This window comes from Lissotriton vulgaris, chromosome 8, assembly GCF_964263255.1.
Source record: "Lissotriton vulgaris chromosome 8, aLisVul1.2, whole genome shotgun sequence".
Lineage (NCBI taxonomy): Eukaryota > Metazoa > Chordata > Amphibia > Caudata > Salamandridae > Lissotriton > Lissotriton vulgaris.
The window spans coordinates 1,185,952,683-1,185,966,984 of NC_141696.1; positions in this window are offsets into that span (position 1 = coordinate 1,185,952,683).

Consider the following 14,302-nt stretch of genomic DNA (forward strand, 5'->3'; position numbering starts at 1 on the left):
GAGGCCACTGATTGGGGTAGATCCCTGCAATAAATGAATCAGCAGGTATGAGAGCCCTCTCATATCTACATTATTGAGAACAGGTGACTGCTAGAAGGAATGGAGGTGTGGTGAGATTTGGTGGCACTGCAGATTGGTGGGGGCATTCTGATGAATCTGGCCTGCAGTGTTAAGGGACTGGAGGAGGTGAGGCAAGACCGGCAGGGCCTATGGGACCTTGGAAGTGTTGCTGCCTATTTAGCATTAGGGCATTTGCATGATCTTTGGGAACAATGAGAGCAGCATATGAACACAAAACACTTGAGACTTTTGCAGTGAGGGGTCACTGAAGTGGTGGGAGAAGATTAAAATCTGCGGAAGTCTACACATCAACAGCGGGCTCTTTTGCACAGATCAGAGGGAGTTCCTGCTGCCTTAAAAGAGCTATTACCCTGGGGCATGGACTAAGGGCCATAAACAGGTGGAGTAATTTCGACAAAATGGGGGCCAATAACTTTAATAGGTCTAAGGGAACTAGCTGTTTTTGGCCATTGCTTATAGATATGTCTCAAGTGTAGACAACGACCACAACCCTCTGAGCATTAACCTCACATCACCTTGATATGGGACTCTTTTAAAGCTAAGAACTTTTGTAGCTACTAGAGAACTCCTTCCATTGAATTACAACCGCCACTTAAAGTGGCATAAGGTGATTCTAGATAAGACCAAGCTCCAGGGCCTCAATTGCCAACTAGTTGCGAGTCTGCTGGACTTTAAAGTCTTGCTCGGGAATTCGGAAGGCCAGGAACATATTTCTCTTAGACATTCCAGTCTCTTCAAACAACTTTCTTCTAATTTTAATGAACTTTTGTCACATCTACAGCACAGCCACCGAGTACCAAAGCAGACCATTTGGTTCAACCATGAGTATAAGCAACTTAAATGACAACCAGTGTCTGCCCTTTGATCCCACTCAAGCAAAACAGTAAGCGATCTGAGATGGGCCTATGAGAAAGTCCAAGCAAGAGCAAAGTTGTAGTGGGAGAATAATAGGTGGAGGCTAATCGGCGAGGCATGTTTGCCAATGATTCTTACCTGTTTTGGCAGATAGTGTTGTGTTTGGACACCCAGAGACCCTCTCAACTAGCCAGCAATATAGCAATTTATGTCTGGCAAGACCATCTCATACTGTATGCAGATTTGTCATCCAGGCGACAGATTGTGCCCTAGTAATAATAGAACAATAAGCCTTATCAACTCTATCCGGAAAGTGGTCAATCAAGCACTACTGAATAACATTCTATTTCCATTCCAAGCAGGCTTTAGAGCCTGATCAATCGATCAGATCTTTCTCCTAATTCTACTCTCATGCAATACCATGGTAATTGGTCGGGGTAGCCTATAGGTGGCTTTTATCGACCTCAAACAGCTTTCGGCCTAGTTCCCAGGAATAAATTGTGGCAATGGTTAGCTGACATGGTGATGTCGCTGGAGATTCTGTCTATGGCAATCCACCTTCATGACGCAAACTTTGCAAAAAAACCCATTTCTGATCCTATACCCGTTAATAGGGGCGTCTGCCAGGGATGCGCCTTAACTCCCACACTGTTTTCATTATAATTCAATAGTGTTGTTCAAATTTTGTAGCAAGATCCTTCTGATGCCCCAATGCTGGAGAGTGATAAGATTGCAACACTTCTGTTAGCAGACGACACCCTGCTGGTGTCAAAAACCCCGGGGGGTTACAGAAACTGCTCTCCCACTTTAAAGATTTCTGTGAAATGCATGGTCTGAAGATCAACACCTCTAAAACTAAGTTTTTAATGATCAACCCCCATAAGTCCTATAAGGGCAGACCATCTCTGGGAAGTACATTGCTGGAGAGGGCAGCCACCTTTGAATGTTTGGGAATAACCCTTTCTAAAACCATGTCATGGAAGCACCAAGTGGGTAAATCCACTTTTAAACTCTCTTAAGTAGCTGGGGCTATAAGTAAAGAACAGAGTTCCTCCCATAGCAAACCAGTGGTGGCACCTCTAAAAATCTATGAAATAAAAGCTTTGAGCACGGCTCTCTATGGAGCAGTGCTGTGAGGGTTCGACAGGATGGATGTCCTTTCTAGGGCTGAAAATAAATTTCTGAGGAGTCTAGTCCAACCTCCCTAGAGTACCCCTCTTCATTCCCAAAAGATAGACCTGGACAAGAAATCCATTGTCAACAAGGCAAAGCTCCGTCCTGTGTTATTTTTGTGGAGAATATGGTCAACTCCTGAGGTAAACAGAACAAACTAGGGTGGTTAAAGAATGTCTGAATCCCCAAGCCCAATGTAAGCTAGCAGAATCTGCTAGCTTACATTGGGCTTGGGGATCTGTGGGAGCATAGGGACCTCGCATCATTCCCCTCCAAAAATCATATATCATTAAAATCCCATTGGACAGAAAGCTGTATAAGCAGTTCAGGTTCAGCACTCTTCCCCTCAACGCTTGCATTGGCTCATGACGCAATATTAATGTAGCTACACGGTTCTGCCCTCTCTGCGCTGCATCACTGGAATCTCCAGTGCATTCTTTTTTGCCTGCCCTGCCTATTCTCGCCCCAGAACTAAGTGGCTTATCTCTCTATGTAAACAACTGGGGACCCGAGTCCACACTGAATCCCTGTGCATATTAGGATCTGATTTTAGACAAGTTGTTGCTTGTTCAGTCGCAAAGTTCCTGGGCCATATGTGGGGCAGAAGGAGGAATCTGCTGCTCACAGGAGGAGACTGTTAATTCAGCATTTTATTACTAAAATTCTTTGTATGAAATAGAGACACAGTATTCCTTGTGGATTTGTACATGTTTGTGATGCAGGTTGTCCTAAGTTTCAGGAATTCAGAGAGATCAGGGCCATGTGATTTGTTACAGTGCGGGCTGCGTGATTCGAGGAGAACCCGTTAGAGGGCTTTTAATGTGTAACAATGATTAGATTTAATTGGGCCTATGCACGGGCCATGTTTTATTATTTTATCTTTGGTATTTTGTATTTTGTAGTCTTTGTATGAAGTTAACTGCATATGTATTTGATGAATTCATTATTGCACTTTATGTCGCACTCAACGCTGGACAATGGAATGTATGAGTGGATGGGCATTATGTACTTTTATGGTCAACGACCGAATAAAGTTGATTGATGATGAAATCCTTGGGCAATTAGTGTGGTCCTCTACCTAGGGTGCAAGTGAATTGGAAGTGAGATGCACATAGTGGCAATACTGCCATCTTGGATGCATTGCAGGTGTAGCCAACTGATTGCTGATGACTCATCTACATCCATTGAGGGGCTGAAACCAAAAGCTGGTCCCTGCTCACTGCAACCTGGTGCTCCCCTTCACAATAATAGCAAAAATGTTGAATTCTCAATACTGTCATATTATCCTGCAGTGATAGAGACAACAAGATCCCATCACATTTGATACGACCAAGTTCATAATCTTCCTAGACTTTATTGCATCAGTAGAGCAGCAATGTAGGTCATTCCTGAAGGGAAAAAAGAAGCTATGGGATTTGTATCTCTAATACATAATGTTGTTACCTGTAAAACCCAAGGTAGTAACCAAAGGCAAGGGGTTATTTTTCACTGATGCTGCTGGAGTGTGAGACTGGCTAGAACAAAATAGGAGACACCCACTTCCAACTTGTCGGGTTGTGAATCTGGATCAAGACTTCACCAACTCTCTAGCCAAACCCGAAAGGTTCTGTGCAGCTATTCCCTGAAGATCAATCTGCAGTGGCAGAACAGTCGAGACACTGTTAGAATCAGGTTCTTCTAATAAAGTCAATGTCACCAGTGAAACATGTCATGCACCAGGGAAGAGAATTTCAATAACTTGACAGGTACTCATCGAATAGGACCAGTGGTCACGCAAGTGACGATGGATCTGATGGCTTGTCCAACAATAGAAACACGGATGGGCATTTTGTGCCACTGGAATGCCAGACTCGATCTGTAAAGGGACCTTAACTGTGGGTGAGACACATAACTGATATTTGAGTATGGCACAGCTATGGTCCAGTATTTCTAAAAGGGTTGTAACTGCAGGGTAGACAAGTGTACTCTACTTCCATTGGTATGCATGATTGAAAAAAGTAACTGTGGCCTGATTTGCTTCATAGCACCCGAACCTCCTCTGAGGAGTTCTAGGGGCAACAGTAATACCTCGAAGGAAAACATTATATACATTTTGTGTAACACTCTCAGAGGTTCAGTTGATTGGTTCCAATCCCAAAAGAATTGGAAGTTAATTTTCAATCGCTGTTGGTTTGAGATGTTTGTTGGGATTGGAATTTTTTACCTCGCCACCGGAGGGAGTGTTTTGCAATGTTCCAGGATAGATTAGGCTTTCTTAATGTGGATGAACAAAGGGATTCAACTTGCTGGTAATGGGTCCTGTAGAGGTAACAAGGGGGTACAGATACATTGTGACAGACAGAAATGACATGAGTAGTAAGGCACTTCCTATATTTCTATATATCTTTACATTATCTTTTGCACAAATGGTCGCAGGACCTGTTATTTTAAATCTAACATACATACTTGGGTATGAGTTCCTAGATACAAATTAGAACCGTATTCCACCCTAATAAAAAATAGGAGATCCCATGTATTAAGAATTAGGTTTTGATTAAATTTACAGTCTACTATCCTCTTAGATGAAACCTTCTGTGGGTCCACAGTGGAAGAAATTGGGCACGACTTTGAAGCAAATAAGAGATGAATACCACCCATTTGAGTGAGTGGGAGGCTTTCAAAGTTGTAATTTGGGACGAGCGCATTTAAATTATCAACAGAGTGCCAGATATAATACTGAGTAAATTGACAGCTCTAGAAGAAACTTAAGTGCCTGAGACCTGATGTGGCCAGGGATTAGTACTTAACAACCAAACATCAATCCTATGCTGCCTCTTTAAAGATGTTGAAGTGCTTTGACTATAGTAAGCTGCACTCAGAGGGGGACAAAGCAGGTCGATTACTTCCAGCTTTGCTAAACTCTGAAAGGAATAGGACTGCACTTACTCATCTAAATATGAGCTTGACAGGATCACACACTCACAGGTTGAGATTAATGATATATTAAAAAAAATACTATGTTTGTCTTTACATGTGTATACCCCCTCCAACGCGTGAAGATATGGCTGAATAGCATGCTGTTCCGTAGATTATACACTTGTCTCCATACTTGGCAAATACCTTGCACTTGCCACTTATTCTGTAGGAAATAAACAGCACCTTAAGTATTATGGAAAGGGTGAATCCCATAGATTAGATGGACTCCCTATAGAATTATATGAACCTATTGCACCATAACTAATTCCCAGATTGTTGGCACTATATAACAAAGCATGGGCCATAGAGACTTTACAACACACTATTATGGAGCTGATAAGAGTAATGTTTCTAAGCAGAGACCAATTGGCATCACCATGATGTGGGCCTGTGTTACTACTCAATGTAGATTACAAAATTCTAGGAAAAGTCCTCCAAACGCCAATCCATGTGGTCCATAAAACCAAAATGGGTGTGTACCGTGCTTTGAAATTTTACCAAACTGAAAGAGAGTATTCCGCATTCTGGCAGAAATACCACATGATGACCGTTCTGCCATCGCTAGCAGCCTCTAGTTACAGGAAAAGTGTTTGACACAACAGCTGGTAATCCCAATTTCAGACTCTGAGCTCTATTGGAAGTAGCACAGTTTCTGAGCTGGATTACACTCTCTTACTCCAAGTACAATGGCCCAAAGTTACATGCCCACGGGCTGTCCTGTGAAACTAACTGTTCAGATATCTATACATTTTTAACCTTACATTTCCAAAACTTACTGAACAGATTAACATCAAATCACAAACTGAACGCTTTCTGGATAAAGATGTAGGGTTCAGCCAAATTTAGTGCAATTCTTTTCAGCTGTTTTAGCTGTAGTGCTGTTCAAATATCCCTAAGGAAATTGCACAAGGAAGTTGCATTTTAGGAACCACCATTTTTCTTAGGCCACACTTGGCAAATGACCCCAAAACATGCCAGGAAGGAGCTTAGGGGAATGAACTTCATTTTTGGTAAAGGTCCTGAAGATTCATCGAAGGGCACCAACGTTATTAGCAAAGCAAGACATACATTTTCTATGGCAACTAGGTCCTAACTATAAATACACAGTGGGGACTGCCATATCTATCTATCTATCTATCTATCTATCTATCTATCTATCTATCTATCTATCTATCTATCTATCTATCTATCTATCTATCTATCTTAGAAAAATGTTCCCCGTCCTCCCACCCTCCTCCCCTTAGGCAACTAGGCAGACAGAAACACTGCCATTATCCCCACCATCACACCACTGAGTCCCTTCATTACTGATTGTCCTCTGAGATCATGATGTAGCTTGCTATATACATTTGTGAGCCCCATTAAGTGTGCATTTTGTCCTTCCATAGTGATTTAAGTTGATTGCAAGCAGATATGCAATTGTATATCTTTGTACATAATAATCCCTCTGGTGACACATGTACTTGCTCATCCATGAAATCGGAAAAACATTTCGATAAAATATGTTATAAAAATACTGACCAGGCTCTTCTAGTGAATGTTCACTTGCTCACATTGTTGCATGAAAAGTTAAAATGATAATTCTGTGATTTAATAAAAGAAAATCTACTAAGCAAAAAAAACTGGATGCACGTCAATCCAGCTTTCTCGTCAGAGCACATTCTCCTCGTTCAAGGATATTATCCTTGATGAAAAGAGAATGAGACTTATCACTCAGGAAATGTGACTAATTTCTTGTCTTCCAGATTCGCTGCTATAATCAGTTTCTGTCCGGCAACCACTTATTCACATTTACGTATTTCCCATGGTTCCAGAGGACAATAGAGATTCTATACATAGTAAAGAGCCGCCATGTAAGGACACTTTAAGTGGCAGGTCTTAGCTAGAAGAAAATGAAAAGAGAGTATGGCATAAAAAATCTTTTGATTCACAAAAGACAACAAGCATTTACAATGCAACGGTTTCGCCCTTGCAAAAGTTAGAGCTATTGGCATTGTAAATGACAACATTTTTATTTATGTGTTGTTTTTGAAAACAGATAAATAAATGGCATTGTCATTTACAATGCCAATAGCTTAATCTCTCGCAAATGCCACACACACACACCCACAGATAGCACCCCCACACAGAGCCCCCCACACACACACAGAGCCCCCCACACACACACACCCACACAGGCCCCCCCCCCCACACACACACAGAGCCCCCCACACACAGAGCCCCCCCCACAAACCCCCTCTTCTCAGCAGTACTCTAGAAGCTCTTTTTAGTTTAGCACGAGGTCCAGCGAATGCTGTGCTATCAATGTAGACTTATAAATACAAAACAAATCAGATCCTTCAACGACTTTCACTAAGGTGAATTCACTAGCAACGAACTACAGAATACATTGTTGTACTGAAACTACCACTTCGACCTCCAAGAAAAAATACTGTTTTGTACCTTAAAGGGAAGACCGACAAAGTGGACACACAAGGGGCTCCAAAGTTCGTGGCTTAGGATCAACGTTTTGCTTAGACTAAACCTTTTTCAAAATACATATTTTTCTTTATCATAAAACATATCTCAGATTGTGCCTGATTGTGCACTCTGAACCCCCTCTTACTGCTTTTGTAAACTTCTGAGCAGTTTTGCAGAAGAGAACCATTAGTGGATTATAAATACTGAGGCACTGTAGACAGGAAGAGATCTTAAAGACACAAACAGTTGTGAAATTCCAAGGCTCTCCTGAGAAGCCCAAACCTCCTCTTCTGTAGGGCACTAGGGCTGGGATCAGAAAGGCGTCTCAGTCACATGGGGGTGTCCCATGTAAGCCCTGTGCCAGAGATACAGGGCCCTCAGCTGCAGGCCCATCTGTCGGCCTTCCTGTGTGACAAGCCTGGCTCAAGTCTGAAGGTACACGAGTTGCACTCCCAGCAATGACTACCAACAAATACAATGCAGTCTCGACCGATGTATGCCTTCGCAGCTCAGTTACTTATGTATAGTTTAGGAGTGCTAAGAAAGTGACATCTGGCATTAGCAGTAGTGCAGGACCCAAGTATGTGGACCCACGCCGATTCCTGCTTGAGAGCTGGAGGCAGCAAGGCTGGCCCAAGGGCCCGACGTGCTCTGTGCTGCTTCCTAGTTGGCCATGTTTGGGCCTGCGAAGCTCGCCCCAAACCAGGCCTGCCGCTTTAAATACCGTGCCTGTAACCGAAGTGCAGGCGGCCGCTCCGGTCAGGGCACTGTCCTTCCCCATATTAGTCAAGCCAAGGGACACTATTCTTAGCCCAGCTGTGCCCGGTGCTGAAGGCCGAAAAATAACTCGCCCGCTGACTTCTCCAAAGCGGCCCTGGGGCCTCGTGTTAACATAAGGACGAAGGGCACGAAAAGTAGGGCACAGGCTTCCTAGAAAGCAACGGCCTACATGCAGCTGTGAAAAGGGTGCATAATGTCCAGGGACCCCACCACTGAAGACCCCTGCCCAGGTTTTGAATCTCGCACGTTTACTCTGATGAGCACCACTGTTTGGCTTCGAAAGGACCGGCAAATGCTCAAAATGCTGTCAGTGAAAGACATAGCTCAATGGCGTTCAGCAATCATGGACACGCTTCTGACAATCTGCATCTATGCTTGTAACCTCTACGGATTCATCACATGGGGATTTGAACTTCAAAACGTGTGTGCTCGTTTATTGCGTGTACTCTAGCAGGGGGTGGGGAGGTGGGCTTGGGGTATACACGGCTACCTTATCTCTCAATACACACAAACGTACCATTAGATGCGAGAAGTCGACGGGCCGCGGCGCCATCTTCGGAGGAATGAAACAAAGCAAACCTTGGGGAAAAAAAAACAACTGCCCACTGCCGGAATGACGTCACAAAGGAGTGGAGAGTGAAAAAATCACCGGAACGCCCACTAATCTGCTCCGGCAATGACGGACAGATCTCTCTTTCAATGGCTAGCCTCCATTTATGGAGCTAGCCAATGGAAGAGCAGGTGGGACAAAGCCCCCGTACTGCTTCTCAAAAGATTTCGCCTGCGCGAACGCTGCTGCACAGCGGACGCCAGGCGAAACCTAAAAGGTATTGATAAACCAGGACAGAAGAGATTTCCTTTGTGGTAGGATAGGGTAATTATATAAAGTTGTTTACCCTCCACAAAATAAGTGTCTAGTTGTGCCAGTCATCGGAAAAGATGCATTCCTTTTTGTAACATATACACGAGATTCATATATTATGATGGGTTCTTTGACAGTTCGGGTTGTTAGGCTGATGCTCAGTAATGCTGTGTTAGGAGCTGGTTTCAGACCAGCTTAATTCCTTCTAGATTGCTTTGAGTACTGTGCACTCCCCTCGTTTTTCATCTTTGCAGAGATTCGAGTCTTACTAATAGAATCTCACCCAGTGTAAGCTTCTGTTAAAATGGTTATTGGTGATAACCGCCTGCTGCTGCACAGGTAGGGGAAGAGGCTCGTTGCTGGCTACCCAAGAACATGCGTGCACATACCTGTGTGTAGGCTGAGCAAGGTAGATCTGTGACTGGGTCACCCTAGTATTGTGGCTTTGAATAAAGTGGTTATAATCTATGTATCCTAGGCTTTATAATTTAATTGAGCATCCAAAAAGAAAGATTGCCTTTCTTTGCGACTAAAGTGTAGGTCTGTAGTGCCTTACATTATTTACTTTTTTAGAGAAACCTGCACAGAATACAAGTATTCGATTGGCTCAACTGAAATGATTGACATGATTTTCCCTGTGACAAAGGTACTAGTACAAAGCCACTCCTGAGCATTAGCCATCTCTTGGTGGAGGAAAAGGATGGGGTGCAATCTGCATAGATTGATTAGAACTGAAGAACCTGGGCATGCCCTTTACAATGGGACACTGGAGAGTGGCAGCACCATACCAACAGTCATAAAAGGCTTCAGTTTGATGTTATGGAGTTAATTAGGCAATTTTGGAGTAGCTATTAGGGGTGTAGGACTTTTTGCAGACTACCCCTTGATTCAGTAAAATTCATGGATGCTGTGCAAAGGGGTAAGCCAGGTTGTGGCTGCTCTTGAGAAGTATCTGCCAAGGATGAAGGGTTGATATGGCATCTTTTACCTGGTTAGAGACACTCATCTTCACTTTTACACCGATGCACAAGGGAGAGATTTGAAGAGAAGGGGAAACTACAGAAGATGATGGAAAGACCTACTGTGTGGACAAACCCATTACTCAATAGGAAATCAGACTAGTACTTCTCTGGGCCGTGTAGGAAGCAGTATTCAGGGCTAGTGTCACTGGGCTCCTCATGCTATCTGGGGGACGGTAGACTTTGGACTTTCCGGTGACCCTGAATGAGACGGCTTCCCTGGACTGCTGTTGAACAGTTCTGGCTAGAGGTTCCTTTGAAAGGGCTACTTCAGACGTCTGCAAAACACACAGGTGTTGTGCATTTGGCTAGGACACCATGTGACTTTGGGAGTGCAGGCAGGCTTTGTAGTCTGCCTTGGGGACAGTATGGTGGAGCATCAGGAAGACCCTGGGCCAGGAGACTATGAGAAGCTAAGGGGCAGGAGGGCTGGACCCTGAACCCTACCTCAATGGAGAAAGTGCAATTAAAATACAAACTAAAGAGAAAATGCTGTAAAAATGGAGAAATCAAGAGGCCCTAAAATAGGGCCCCTGGTGACTGGAGTGTGCCACCAGGATCAAGAAGAGCAAATCTTCATTTAAATTTGCCCATTGAGACCTGGGGTGTCTATTGGTGAGTCAGCAGTGTTCTGCTTTTGTTTGGTTCTCCATTGGTGCCTTTTAATGCTTACAGGCACCTTCCACCATCAGTAATCCAATGCTGGGTCTCTCACTTTTCCCTTGGGACAGAAACACTCTCTTAAAAAGAAAACCATTAGGATAGAGTCCCCGGGCTGAAAACAGCAGCATCAAATATCCAGGGAAGGGATTACTGCAGTTCAAAATCGCAACCCATAATGCTCTGTGGACATTAATTTGCATATTATCATGGGTGTCCCAGGAGGTCAAGGTACAACCCATAGAGTTTGGAAAGTATTTGGAGGAGGAGCCTGGAGAGTGAACACCCACAGTTGCACCGCTTTTAAAGTGTTACCCTAAGTCTCCTGGTGTCCAAAAAGTGTGACATGGTACAGGGTCTCCACAGATTCACGCAGTCTTGGAGTAAGTGCTTTTGCCCAGAGATTCTGTTGTTCCTTGACTGTTTCTTGGCTGTTTTGTGACAATCCTGTGCATTGTGTAGTGGTTTGATGCTGGGACTGAAGCAAAAGACACGCACTTGAAATGCAGAACAAATCAAACCATTCACCCCTAGTCAAGAGATCTGGGTTAAATCCACCATTCTTTTGCTCACCATGCCACCCAAGTTTAGACCTGGCCATATGCAAATCAGTCTTGACCCTGTGCCTCATGGGAACAGTCGAGCCTGAACTGCCAAGCCAGGTCCTCCCTGGACCAGAAACAAGCATCCTAGGACCAGTTTCGGAGTTTCACACCTCATCAGTCAGGATAGCTTGAATCCACTGGCACATTGAGCCTGGATCCAGGGAAGGGATTACTGCAGTTCAAAATCACAACCCATAATGCTCTGTGGACATTAATTTGCATATTATCATGGGTGTCCCAGGAGGTCAAGGTACAACCCATCGAGTTTGGAAAGTATTTGGAGGAGGAGCCTGGAGAGTGAACACCCACAGTTGCACCGCTTTTAAAGTGTTACCCTAAGTCTCCTGGTGTCCAAAAAGTGTGACATGGTACAGGGTCTCCACAGATTCACGCACTCTTGGAGTAATTGCTTTTGCCCAGAGATTCTGTTGTTCCTTGACTGTTTCTTGGCTGTTTTGTGACAATCCTGTGCATTGTGTAGTGGTTTGATGCTGGGACTGAAGCAAAAGACACGCACTTGAAATGCAGAACAAATCAAACCATTCACCCCTAGTCAAGAGATCTGGGTTAAATCCACCATTCTTTTGCTCACCATGCCACCCAAGTTTAGACCTGGCCATATGCAAATCAGTCTTGACCCTGTGCCTCATGGGAACAGTCGAGCCTGAACTGCCAAGCCAGGTCCTCCCTGGCCCAGAAACAAGCATCCTAGGACCAGTTTCGGAGTTTCACACCTCATCAGTCAGGATAGCTTGAATCCACTGGCACATTGAGCCTGGATCCACGTCTGGGCATACCTGGCGTAATTAGGGCAAGGAAGCAAAAGACACACAATTGATGGATGGACTGCAAAACAAACCAAACCATTCACCCCCAGCAAAAAGATATGGGTTACATCTATCATTCTTTTACTCGCCATGCCACCCCAGTTTAGACTTGGCCATATGCTAATCAGTCTTGACCCTGTGAGTCATGGGAACAGTCCAGCCCGAACTGCCAAGCCAGGTCCTCCCTGAACCAGAAACAAGCATCCTATACCGGTTTTGGGTTTCACCCCTCATCAGCCAGGATAGCTTGGATAGCTTGAATCCAGTGGCGCAGTGAGCCCGGGGCCCACGTCTGGGCCTACCCGGCGCAATTAGGGCGATGAAGCAAAAGACACACTTATTGATGGAGGTCATATCCTGGTGCCTCCTGACATGTCATGTGTTTTTCCTTAACTCTGTATAGGCTTCAGCTCCTGCAGTTAGTTTATTGCTGTGATGGTCTCTTTGCTCTTTGAAAGATGTAACATATGTTGTGAGTCCCATGGTGCCTTATCGTTGTTCATTAAGAATGCAGGAAAAACGAATTTCAGAAAGGAGATAAATACGTTGAAATTAATTGGGACGTTTTGTAGACTTGTTTTACAGAGAGCTTTGAAAATTGACCCTTCTGTTGTAATTTAGCTCGAAAAGTTAACTTTCATGGGTTAGCGGACATTAATAATTTCTGGATGTGCTATGACAACTGTATAAATGATCATGAACTATGTTTTTTGAAGTGGAATAACTCACTGAGTAAAATGCCAAAATAATTATTGTAAAATTTTACAATGAGACAGTGAGCCAACAGGATGTTTCAGTGTGGCTGGACAGACAGTGTGATTCACTTGGGCGTATGGAAAAAGTATGAAACTAAGTTGGCATTTGAATTGAATCTTGGCAAGTTATGCCGGAATCCTGAAGGATTGTCAGGGCCTCACCACCTGCCATCTTCTTTCATGCAAATAAATAATAGGATGTTTCATTTTATATACAGAGCAGACTTGTGTCAGTAGAAAATGTGAGGCACGTGGACATTCTTTGCAAAATACTCCTGTGTACTAACTAACTACAAAGCAGAGGGCCATCAGGCCAAAGACTGGCAGATAGAATACATTTGCATCTTATGATCTGGAAAAAAGCTGTTTATAAACATTGAAATGTTTTCGTTTTAAAACAAACTGTGCAAGTGAATCATAGTTTCTCCAGCAACAGTGGTTGATAAAGAGCAGCAGAGTATGTCTGATAGTGTTAAAAGTAGTGAAAGTGTGCCTAAAGCTTTGTCTAGCACCTCACATGCTGTTTACTCTGCAAGCGCTTTGGTGTAGGGGGTCAGAGAGGTTGATACGGTGTACAATAGTGCCAGAGAGGGTGCAGGGAAAGCCTGGAAAAGAGGCTGTGTTTACAGTGGATCTGAATGCTGGAAAGAGTGGGAGCGAAATTTCAAATGCCATTGGTTTCATAGTGGTGGAAGTATCTATTGTGCTGCAATGATTATTATTGCCTCAGAGGGAGGTCCAATCCGTTAGGCCTCGTAAAAGGACATAGAAGACTGTAGAAGAAGAATGTGTAAAATGGTGTGCCTGATGACGAAGATGGTGTGCATGGTGGTGGAAAATATTTGTTTGCAGGAGAGAGAAATGCGAATGTAAGTACGAATGCTGTTCTTGAAGGTAAGAGGAGTCAGACTGAAGGAGAGTGACACAGTGAGTGAGAGTGTGGGAAAATCTGATAGTGTTGTGTTTCACAGCATGTTGTAGAACCGGTTAGTATGGGAGACGAAGTGGAGGTCTTCCGGAGATGGAGTGAGTCAAGCAGTTCCTGAGGATATTCTACATGTCAATGTTGTAGAGTCAGCGTCAGGAACAGTTCACAGCAGATTGTGAAGGTGATAAAAGAGGTAACGCCAGAGGCACAGGTACTGATGGGTAATAATACTGACAACATGAAGTATTATTCAGGTTCGGATCTCCTGACACTAGAACAAGGAACATAGGTATTTGAAGCAAGGTAGGTGAAAGATATTCCTTGCATGAGCAAGGGTGGTTA